This window comes from Petaurus breviceps, unplaced genomic scaffold, assembly GCF_028583685.1.
Source record: "Petaurus breviceps papuanus isolate PSGF00001 unplaced genomic scaffold, PetGlider_PUasm1.0 90740, whole genome shotgun sequence".
Lineage (NCBI taxonomy): Eukaryota > Metazoa > Chordata > Mammalia > Diprotodontia > Petauridae > Petaurus > Petaurus breviceps.
Window position 1 is genome coordinate 6,113,731 of NW_027187330.1, and position 11,533 is coordinate 6,125,263.

At 39.6% G+C, this 11,533-nt stretch overlaps 1 protein-coding gene across 4 annotated transcripts in view; it reads left to right on the forward strand.

Annotated features, from left to right (window-relative positions):
• DRGX (dorsal root ganglia homeobox) overlaps positions 1-11,533 on the forward strand; it is a 45,864-nt gene that overhangs the window by 31,647 nt on the left and 2,684 nt on the right. The gene's annotated exons all lie outside the window — the stretch shown is intronic.

The following is an 11,533-nucleotide window of genomic DNA, read 5'->3' on the forward strand; positions in this document are numbered from 1 at the left end:
CATCAAGAACAGGTCATGCTAGCCTAGGGATTCTTCAACACTTTTATGTAATGGCCTTCTTTGGTAGTCTGTTTTTAAATGAATAAAATAAAATACATAGGATTACAAAGGAAATGAATTATATTTGAACCATAGTTAGAATAATATAAAAAATAAGTTAATGGGCCCCAAGTTAAGAATCCCTGTCCTAAATTAACCTTATTTCTTTTTCTTTGGCAGGGTTATTGATTCTATTGGTCAGGAAAATTCTATAAAGCTTAGTTGGATATTACCAAGACATCTGATAGAGCCTCCCATGCCATTCTTGTAGAGAAAATGACTACATATAGGCTAGAGAACAGTATAATGAGGCAGATTTGGAACTAGTTAAATGGTCAGATCCAAAGAATAGTCATTAATGGTTAGATGTCAATATTGAAGGAGTTCTCCAGTGAAATTTTTGCCTGGCCTTGTGAAATTTGATATTTTCAAAATCAATGTCTGTATAGAAGCATAGGTGGTATGTTCATAAAATTCCAGATGACACAAAACTGTGAGATATAGCTACCATATTGGATAACAGAATCAAGATCCAAAGATCCAAGATATCTGCAGGCTAGAACATGGAACTGAATCAATGAGATGAAAGTCTTATTGGGAAGTGAGGATCTGTCCTGTTTTAATATACCCTGGTCAGACTACAGGGGCCATCAATCTCTGGGTACCACCTTGGACATCCATAAACTGATGATCATCTAGGGGAAGGTGATAAAGATCATGCTGATAACACAAAAAAATAGAGGTAACTTTAAAAAATAAATTACCCATCATTATGAGCATAAAACTGTAGACTTGAAGAGTTTCAACTTGTAGAGTTGAAAGGACCCTCAGAGATTTTTTAATTCAGTATCTCTGATAAGGAGTCATCTAGTCTCCACTTACCCTAACTGATGATGGAAAATCTATCACCTATAATTTTCAGAAAAATTTCCCATTTTCAAGTGAAAATTTACTACTCTATAACATTTACTGATTGGTCTCATTTCTGGCCTCTCTGGCCAAGCAGAACACACTCAATTCCTCTTCAACATGGTGGCCTTCTAAGTATTTGAAAGTTGTGATCATATGTTCTTAAGTCTTTTCTTTTCCAGGCTATATATCTCCAGTTTTCCTTTAACTAGAATTCTGAATACTTTGAATTACTGCAATATCCCAGTCTGCCTTAAACTCCCAAAATGTGGTACCTTAAAAGAAAGCACTCTATTTCACATCTGGCTTGGCTAGGGTAGATTGCCGTAAGATGATCCCATCCCCCATTATTTATACTCTCCTTCTATTATTACTTCTATTAATAAGCTCTTCCTCACCCTTCTTGTTTTTTGTTACCAAATCACACAATTGTCTCATGCAGCATCTATTACCAAACTGCTCTTCAATAGTGTTGGCATTTGGAGCTTGTGATGGTTCTAGGGATATTTGCCTCTACTTTAAGTGACCCTAGATTGCTTCTGTCATTCTTATGTATGCTTTTTATAGCTCTTCTGTCACTTTCCTTTTCATTCCTCTGTCCTCTAGCAACTCTCCCCCATGCCTCTAATTTGTGGCTTCTTCTTTGTTGAGAATAGGGAAGCAAGATAACCAACACAGTTGGGATTGTGTTTTTAAAAAGAGTCAATAGTTTCTGAGTGAGGGCCTAAGGAGATTTTCCATTAGCAAAGTGCATGTAGCTCATATACAGCATATAAACCTTAAGACATTTATTTTGGCTGCTGAGAGCCCTATTTTATTCATTAATTTATTTAATAAAGACTAGATGTGCGGAACCAAGCTAGTTGTTTGTTATTTTCCATTCTTTCTAGTTCTTTAGTCAAATTAACAAATATTTACTATGTGCTAAGAGCTAGATACAAATAAAAGCAGAAAGACAGTCTTTGCCCTCAATGAGCTTCTATTCTAATGGAAGAAGACAAGATATAAAAAGAATCTGAAAAGGGATGGAAAAGGAAACTTAGTGGAGAAAGTCCAGAGTCAAGAATGGAGCCTGGAGAGGAATGAAAACATGCCTGGCCTCGGTGCTTTCCTTAATATGGAGGTTCTGGGAGGAATGGCCGAATCAGAACAAAGGACTGCAGGAGGTAAAGTGGAATTTTGGAGGGTGGAGAGAAGGCTACAGTGGCATGATGGCGAAAGGAGTGGAGTCTAGAGAAGAATGAGAACCAAGTATCTGAAATGCTCGAACAAGTTGGATAAGCATAGTATTACTACCCATGGTTTGAGATTGCTTACCGTGTTTCCCCGATAATAAGACACTGTCTTATTAATTTTTTGGACAGAAAAACACCAGAGGGCTTATTTTCAGGGGAGGGCTTATTTTAATGAACATTGACAGTAATTTTAATAAACAGGTAAATATGAACAAAAAAATGTACCTTTATTCAATAAGCAAATCACTGGGGAAGAACAGGATGACGCGCTCACTGCTGCAGCTCTGATTGGATGCAGCTCGGAGTGCAGCGTGCGTTTCACCAGGGGTGAGGGGGAGAACGGTGCATACAGAGGGTACCGTAATGTAGCGTGTAGCGCAGGGGATCACCTTCACTACAGTAGCAATCTCAATAGGGCTTATTTTTGGGGGAGGGCTTATTTTAGAGGAATCTTACACAGTAAGGGGAGGGCTTATTTTCAGGATAGGTCTTATTATCGGGGAAACACGATAGCTATGAAGAATTTATTCAGGGGACTCATGTTGGTAAGAGTCAGTCTAGTTTTCAGAAGTAATTTTAAAATGTTCCTTTGTTAGGTCAATCCAAGGACATGTTTGTGTTAACAAAAACAAAACCTAAAAATGGATCTTACATTTAAAATGTAGAACTGGTGTACACATCTGGCAGAAGTTAGTTCAAGTTGGATGAGAGCTTAGGTTGAATAACATAGAAGTTTGGAGCTGGACAAGGTCGTAGAGACCATGTAACGATGCTCCTCATTATATAGATAAGGAAACTGATGTCTAGAGAAGTCAAGTCTAAGATCACATGGTTTGTCAATGGTTAGAGGTAAGATTCAAACTCAGAAATCTTCACTTAAGCTTCTGTCCTCTTTCTGCTATGCTAAACCATCTTTCAACTCAGAGATTCCAGGATTCTGTGAAATATATTATTTACATTTTAAAGTTATAAGCCAAGATTTCTATTGCAGTGGGGAAATGCAGTGCAGCATTAGGAAAATATTAAAGCAAAGAAACAAACAAAAACCCTACTGGTGACTATAGAAAAGTGGAAGGCATCTTCCTTATCCTTAGGACTGCTTACTTACTGGTTCCTTTGAGAGGTTGTCATGTCAAATGTGGTGAATCTTTGGGTTCTTTCAATCATTGCCACCACAGGTGACTCTTCGCATGCTTAATGACCCACCGTCAGCAATTCTCTGAGTTGTTTTTCAGTAGTAGTGATGGATTTAGAATGAATCATCTTTATTTTATTTTCAACCAGGTCCCCAGTTGCCTTTGGTGGATGGCTGTGGGCGGGGAGCAAGGAGTTAATCCTTAGAAATGGATTTGAGCAAAGCTAACTGGTTCTAACAGGAACTGAGGTCAGGATCAAATGAACACAGACTTAGCACCAATAGTGGGTACTGAAGATATGTTAGGATTTTGGAGTCTTTGGCATAGGGTTAGGTGATAACTCTCCACATAATTACTGGGGCAGCTAGGTGGTGCAGTGGATAAAGCACCAATTCTGGAGTTAGAAAGACCTGAATTCAAATAGTTCTAAGACACTTACTCACTGTATGACTCTGGGCAAATCGCTTAACCTCTTTTTGCCTCAGTTTCCTCAACTGTAAATTGGGGATAATAATAGCACCTACCTCCTAGGGTTGTTGGGAGGCTCAATTAGAGAATGGTAAATAGTATAGCACAGAGCTCAGCACATAGTAAGGACCCTATAAATGTTGACTATTGTAGTTATCGTTCTGAGTAATGCCATGTAAATGAAATTGCTAGTGAAGGTCTTTGTTGTTCAGTCATTTTTTCGTAGTGTCCAACTCTTTGTGACCTCATGTGGGGTTTTCTTGGTAAAGATACTAGAGTGGTTTGCACTCTAGTCCTTCTGCAGCTCGTTTTATAGATAAGGAAACTGAGGCAAACAAGGTTAAGTGACTTGCCCAGGGTCACACAGCTAGTAAGTGTCTGAGGCTGGATTTGAACTCACAGAGGTGAGTCTTCCTGAGTACAGACCTAGTATTCTATCTGCTGGACCATCTAGCCTCCCCAGGAAAGGTCTAGACAAGATAATTTTGCATCTAGTTATGTTTGCAATAGTCTCTTTTTTCCAGTATAATTCTTTGTGGAAAGCTCACTGACTATGAAGGCAAGATACCCAGCTCTGATACATCCACTATGTGACTGTGGTTGGGTCACTTAATCTTCCAGAGCTCCAGGTTTCTCCTCTGTTAAATGGAGCTAATATTTCCTTTATTATCTTACCTCATAAGAAAAGTTCTTTGTAATCTTTAAAGCATCATAACAATGGGAGCTGTTGTTGCCATTCCGCAATGATTGCCACGAATGTAACAGTTGCTACCCGGATTCATGCTTCCCCTATTGTTTACTTCAGAGAGGAATCTAGAGGATGGTGCCGAGAAGAAAGCTAGAAAGAATAGAAGATAAAACAGGAAATTTCTTATTACTGTCAATAGGAAAGCCAGATGAATTTGGAGAGTCCATACTTAGTAACTTCCTGGTTCTTTAGAGTTGTTTTGTGCTTTACCATTAAAAACGAGTATTTATGATGACCTGACTGTGGCTCTCCATAAGATCCCTCATCATCTGAGACCTGATTAGTCAGAATGCTAAGGAAATGGGATTTTCTATTTGAATTTTCTGTTGAAGTTTGGGTACCTGACATCATGTGATATACACTGAAATACTTTAATCTTTAGATGGGGTCTGAGGGTATTGGAAGTGTAAGGGTCATAATTCTGAGTGTCATTTCCTCTTGTCCCAGAATCTAGGTATAGACATAAAAATTATAGGATATTAGACAGTAAAGAGGTAGTGGGGGAGGGGGAGGCTTGAATTTTCAGAAAGTGCAGATTCCTGTTTCCTCACCATGTCATGCCCTGTGGGTTGGGCTGAGAAACAGAAAATACTCCCTTGTATGTAGGAACATGCTTGGGATGAGTAGTAAAACAGTGAGAGCAGCTGCTATTGATCTATTATATTTTCTTACAATAAGAGGTATCTCAAAGAGAAATGTTGTATCCCAGGGGGGTAATGAGCTTCTCCTCGCTGGGGATCTTCAAACTGGATGACCACTTGGAGTAGGGATTCTTTCAGGAATGGGTTTCATCAAATGATTGCCAAGGTCCCTTCCATCTCTAAAATTCTGTGCTTTAGTGATTTAGCACTTTGAGGATTAAAAAATGCTTTTCAAATATTATAAAATTTGATCCTTACAAACAACCCAGGGAGGTAGGTACTCTTATTACCCCCATTGTGCAGATGAGGAAAACTGAGGCTCAGAGTAATTAAATGGATTGCCTAGGGTCACAGCTAGTACACTCTGAGGTAGAACTTGAGCTTACATCTTTCCCATGCCAAGTCATAGTCACACTCCCCAGCAAAGTAAAAAGTAAAAAAAAAAGTGAAAGGAGATGATTTATGCATTGTTCTCATTAAGGAACTAGGACGTGCAAAGATATGTGTACATCCTCTCCAATACCATATGAGAATGTGGTTTTCTTCTATGGACATGAGGTGTCCACAGACTGAGAGGAAGTAGGGTGTGGGATTGTTTCCAACTTTGGACCCTCTCTCTTGAAGCACCAGGTGCTGCTCCATGGTGGTCTCCTCCATCTGTAGGTTCTAACAAGTCATTGTGGCCCCTGGGTAAGAGCAGTCCAGTAGCAGAACACCGCGAGGCTTTGGTTATTTATCACTATCCAGAACTGGCAGTTGTATTTAGGATTTAGATAGGATGGTAGAGATAAATTCCTCTTCTTTTGGTTTCCCTACTGAATCTTTACCTGGGTTCTTTTGATTGGGGTCTGAGAGAATTTTTTGCAAAGAGAAGTTTTCTATAGAAAATTTAGCAGAATCATTCATTTATCTGGGTCTCAGTTTTTTTTTTTATTCTATAAAATGTAGAATTTAGACAGTGGTATAGTAGAATAAGCACTGGCACTGGTCAGAGGACCTGAGTTCAAATCTCCCCTCTGACACTTACTACCTGTGTGACCTTGTGCAAATCAACTAATCTCTTTGAATCTCAGTTTCCTCGTCTATAAAATGAGTATTTTGGATTAAATGGCCTCTGAGGTCTATTACAAATCTGAATCTATGATCTTATATCAGATCTGAGTTCTGATACTATGAATTAACTCAGTTCTTTTAAACTCATTGGTTTTATTTTTGAAATTGGGCAGTTTAATTATTGGAAATCTTGATTGTCTGATGTGAATGTCCTTCTCAGGAGTAGACTCAGGAGAACCTAACATTTCAGTAAAAAAAAAGCCATAATACTTGCCTCCTGCAGGTTATCATGTCATTTACTAAGTCACGGGCCATTTAACTCATTACTGGCTGCTTAAATGAGAGAGCGCACCCTTGGCTTAGGGGAAAACATCAGCTTGAGAGGGACTGTCACATTCCTTTATGTCAGACAGAGGGATAACACATGATTTGACTGGATAGAGAAGGGTCAGTAGTTGAATATGCTTTACAAAGCAGTTGGGATTGGATGTGATCATTGTGTCTGAAGCAAAACCCATTTTGGGTTCTCAACCAAGGTGAAACCCTTTTTTCTGATTGGTCCAAGTCATTCTTTAGTATTGTCCCATTTAGATATGAAGATAATATTTGGTGTTTTTGCCCTAATTCTCATAACTTACATTTCTTTCCTCCCCTGGTACCATGCTTCTTGCTACCCAAAGCCAATCCAGAATACCTACTTGCCCCCCTTAGTCTGGTATTTTCAGGGCTGCCCTTTGGGCCACCTAGGGCTATGAATTTCACCTGAAGGAAGACATTTCACTACTGGGGACTTCAGTATTCCAATCTATAAAATGCATAAATGATGAATTGCAGATATTACTTGGGGGGAGCCCATTTTAGTTCCCAACTTTTGAGATTATTGATTGCCCTCTGTCATTTAGAACAGATAACTTTGTTGCTTGGGCAAACCTGCTAATTTAATATGGGATGCTTAAACTTATTGTCCCTTAAATTCCTCCTTTTCCTGTCCCAGCTTTTCCTAGAACAAGCTGTAGGAGGTCAGGTTAGGGCTTCAGGGTCTACAATCTTAAAAAGGAAAAGGAAAAGGTAACTTTCCCCTCCCTCTTCTTCCTTTGTGTTCCCATATTTTGTTATTCTTTTTCCTATCCTTTCTGAGAAATGAAATGGTCATCTCTACCCAGTTTTTCCATGGGAAAACACTCACACCATAATATTACCCTGTCATTTTAAATTTATTTTCATTTTTCCATTCATTTATTCATATTTCTATCTATTCTAAAAGACCCAGAGATAACAGCAGAGAATAAACCATGGAAACTAAACTCTTCAGCTTTCCTGGAAGTGAAGCTTGTGGTAGAAGACTATGTGTGGTCCTTTGGCTTTGTTCTGCCCTGGGAATGTCTACAGGGGTGGGGAACCTACAGACCCTAGGCCACATGTGGCCCTCTGGGTCCTCAAATGTGATCCTTTGACTGAATCCAAAGGGAATTTGTCCTGTGAAATTTGGATTCCAAGGCCTGCACTTGAGGACCTAGAGGGCCATATGTTGCCTCGAGGCTGCAGGTTCCCTACCCCTGCTCTAGTATATATGGCCAATTCCCTTTTTTCTCATGAAAAGGTCTACATGCAATCTGTTTGAGATGGAGAAAGAACTGATTTGGTAATAGTTTCCCATGATGTCCATCTAATGAATGTTGTTCATTGGAAATGAGTGTCAACAAATTTCATCTGACAGATTGAGTCTGCACATTAGCTGCTTCTTGTGTTCTACCCTGGGCAAAAGAAATTTCATGTTGAATTTTAGCTGAGGATACCCATTCAGAGTTAGCATTCCACCTTGCTTTTTCCTTAATGATTGCCTAAATGTTCAACATTCCAGATTGCCAACATCTCAAAGCAAACTAACTTGTAAGAGGAAGAGGCAAGTTACCTAGGATTGTACCAGATTATCATGTATTTAAAGCTGAAAAGGACCTCGAATGTCATTAAATCTAATCCCTTTCGTTTTACAGATGCATACACTGAGGACCAGAGAGATTAAGTGACTGTTCAAGGTCACACATAGTAGTAAATGGCAGAGTTAGAATTTAGGTACACATTCTCTGATTAAGTCTGTCATGCTTTCCCTTGTATCAGGTTGTACTAAGGCTAGTTGATTTAAGATCCATTGAGTGTTGGCAAGAGAGATGGAAGGTTTTGCCTGTAGTTCTATAACGAAAGGAAACTGTTTAAGAATCCTGATACCTTGTTTGGAGTCCAGATACATATCATTCTTGATATCTTGTCATGACAGGGCTCGAAAGGTCCTGTAGAGGTTATTTGATTTATATATAAATCAGGAAAGAGTGTCAATCAACTTAAAGGAGGGGTGTTCCAGTATCTTCCTTGCCAAGGTAGCTCAGAAGTCTTTTCAGTTCCCTTGTTGTTGAGTCGTTTTAGTCATGTTTGACTGTGACCCATTTTGGGGTTTTCTTGGCAAAGATACTTGGGTGTTTTGCCATTTCCTTCTCCAGCTCATTTTTACAGATGAGGAAACTGATGCAAAAAGGGCTATGTGATTTGCCCAGGCCACAGAGTTAATAAATGTCTGAGGCTGGATTTGAACTTAATTCAAATTCAGATTTTCTGACTCTAGGTCTGCGGCTCTTATCTGTGTCACTTAGCTGCTCTTACATTTTGTAGATGAGAAAACTGAAGCAAATAGGTTTAAGTGACTTTCCTAGGGTTACACAGCTAGTAAGTGTGTGAGGCCAGATTGGAACTCAGAAAGATGAATCTTCCTGACTTCAAGCCCCAAACTCTTATCTACTGAGCCATCTAGTACCCCATTAGTTCCGTTATCAAGGGGAAATTATTTCTTATCCTTATTTAGATGTTCATTGGTATGGATCAATTAGGCATGGCACTCTCGGAAGGCAGAAGGATGGACTTTAGGATATTAGCATATTTTCATGGCTCATTCAGGTTTACACAATATCTTCCATCCAACTACTCTTTGGGGAGGTATGGAAGTTATTTTAAGTCAAATTTTATAGATGGGGAAACCGAGACTCAGAGAAGTTAAATGTTTTGCTCAGCATCACACAGCTTATACATGTAGGTAGGGGCTAGCTTATACTCAGGTCTCTCCTAACTGTAGCTTTTGCATCCTTTCTGCTGTTCCAGACTGGTCACTCTACTGCAGTATCTTTATAGTTTTAAGCTTCCTTGCCTGAACATCAGCAGAGAGGAGTTACTTTAGAGTCATGATCATCAATAATTCAATTCAATTAAAAAACCATTTATTAAGTGACTGCTATTTGAACATCATTTTACTATGTCCTGGATATAAAAGGAGAGGGAAAAAAAAACCCCAGTCGCTACTCTTAAGGAGCATAGATTCTGGAGGTTAGGAGGTGAATGGAGATAAATACAAGATAAACCGGGGAGAGAGAGTGCTAGCAATTAGGAATTCAGGAAAGGTTTCCTATGATAGCAGGTGGCACTTAAATGGGACTTTGGAGAAAGCAAAGGGGTCTAAGAGGTGAAGGTGAGGGGAGGACAGGCTGTACAAGAACCACGAGTTAGCAGATGGGAGCTCAAATTCAGGGAGCAGCAAGTGGGCTTGACAGATACCTGGAGACAGGTATGGTTTGGTCATATTGGGACTCAATTGAATGGGGGGAGGGTGTTGTTACTCCTCAGGGGTGTATCCCAGGATGCATAGTATTTCCTAATCCTAGAATTTACCCTGAGGTGGAAATGGTGAATTTGAACAAGATTAGAGAAAGAAATTTCCTGAAATCTTGAGGATTTTGGCTCTGGTTAGGGATGTCTATAGTTCTTAATAAAATTGAATTAGGGAATTAAGAATTGAGAGAAAGGATGTTTGGAACATAGAAGGCATCATGTTTTGTGTTATGTGTTTTATACACATTCTTGTGCTAGAAATGACCACATTTCCCAATTCCAACTGTACCTGAAAGGTCAGTGCCACACATCCCCAGTGGCAAAGTCTAATGGGACCATTATAGTCTCTACTTTGCTGATGCTGCTACCATCTATTGTGTAGGAATTACCTGCTGGTGTATTGGTTTCACAAATCTTTATATTTGTTCGTGAAACTTCTGCCATCTCAGTGAGCATCAAGAATCACTGAACCCTTTAAAAATGTGATGCTAGGAATCCTCATGAGATCCAAGAGCAGAAAGTGTTCATCCTGAAAAGAACCTTAGAGATCACTGAGTTTAACCTCTTCATTTTACATGGAGGGAGACTGAGGCTCAGAGTGCTTAAATGACTTTCCAAATGTTACACAGATGGTGAGATATTGAGCTGAGATTTGAACTAATTCTCCTTCATGTCCCTCCTGGTATTCACATTACTTTTAGTGTACCCATTGGGTGGAGAAGAGGGAAGAGAAATCACAAGGAAAGTATTATACCATCTTTCTGATGGAAAAACTGAGGTCTGTGGAAGTTAAGTGGTTTGCCCAAGGTAACACGGATGTAGAGGACAAAGCTGAAATTTGAATCTGTCCAGGAAGCCACATTGCTTCTGGTGAATGCATTGGTTAGAGAGGAAAGAAGAAAAAAAAATAAGAAAGAAAGATCATCCTGTCTCTTAGGTGGGAAACCTGAGGACTATAAAGATGAAATGACTTGGGGCAGCTAGGTGGGAAGTAGATAGAGACCAGCTCTAAAGGCAGTAGGACCTGAGTTCAAATCTGACCTTAGACACTTACTAGCTTAGTGACTATAAGTAAGTCACTTAGCCCCAGTTGTTCCCCCACACCCCCAAAAAAGATGAAATGATTTTCCCAAGACCACAGGGCTATGGTGGATCTCATGATCTAGTGGTAGTATAATAGGACACAGAAATTGACCATTTAACTCTAAAAAAGGTCTTTTTTCCATATTGGGTGCAAATCTATATTCTGGATATATCACTGGCAGCTCAACTTTCCCCACCCTGGTTTCCATCAGTGACTGAAAAAGGGCAGTTGACTTTCCTCCATTCATCTGCTTAAAAAGCTCCCAAAGGGGCTGGGGTGCTAACTGCCCATAGTTGCTGCTCAAGTAGGAGGCTGGGGAAAGGTCTGCTGAGAGCAGCATTGTCCATGGTGTCAATGTACATGACAAGACATCAGAAAAAGTTATTGAAGCCTGAAGTAACCCAAACCACAGAAGGTTAGAGCTGGCCTTGGAGTGATCCAAGCCTCCTTTGGTAAATGAGGAGCCTGAGGTCCTGAGAAGTTAAATGATTTGCCTAATATGAGAGAGTTAGTAAATGGCAGAACCTGGACCATTCTTAAGTCTCAGGGCCTCTAGAACATTTTCCTAT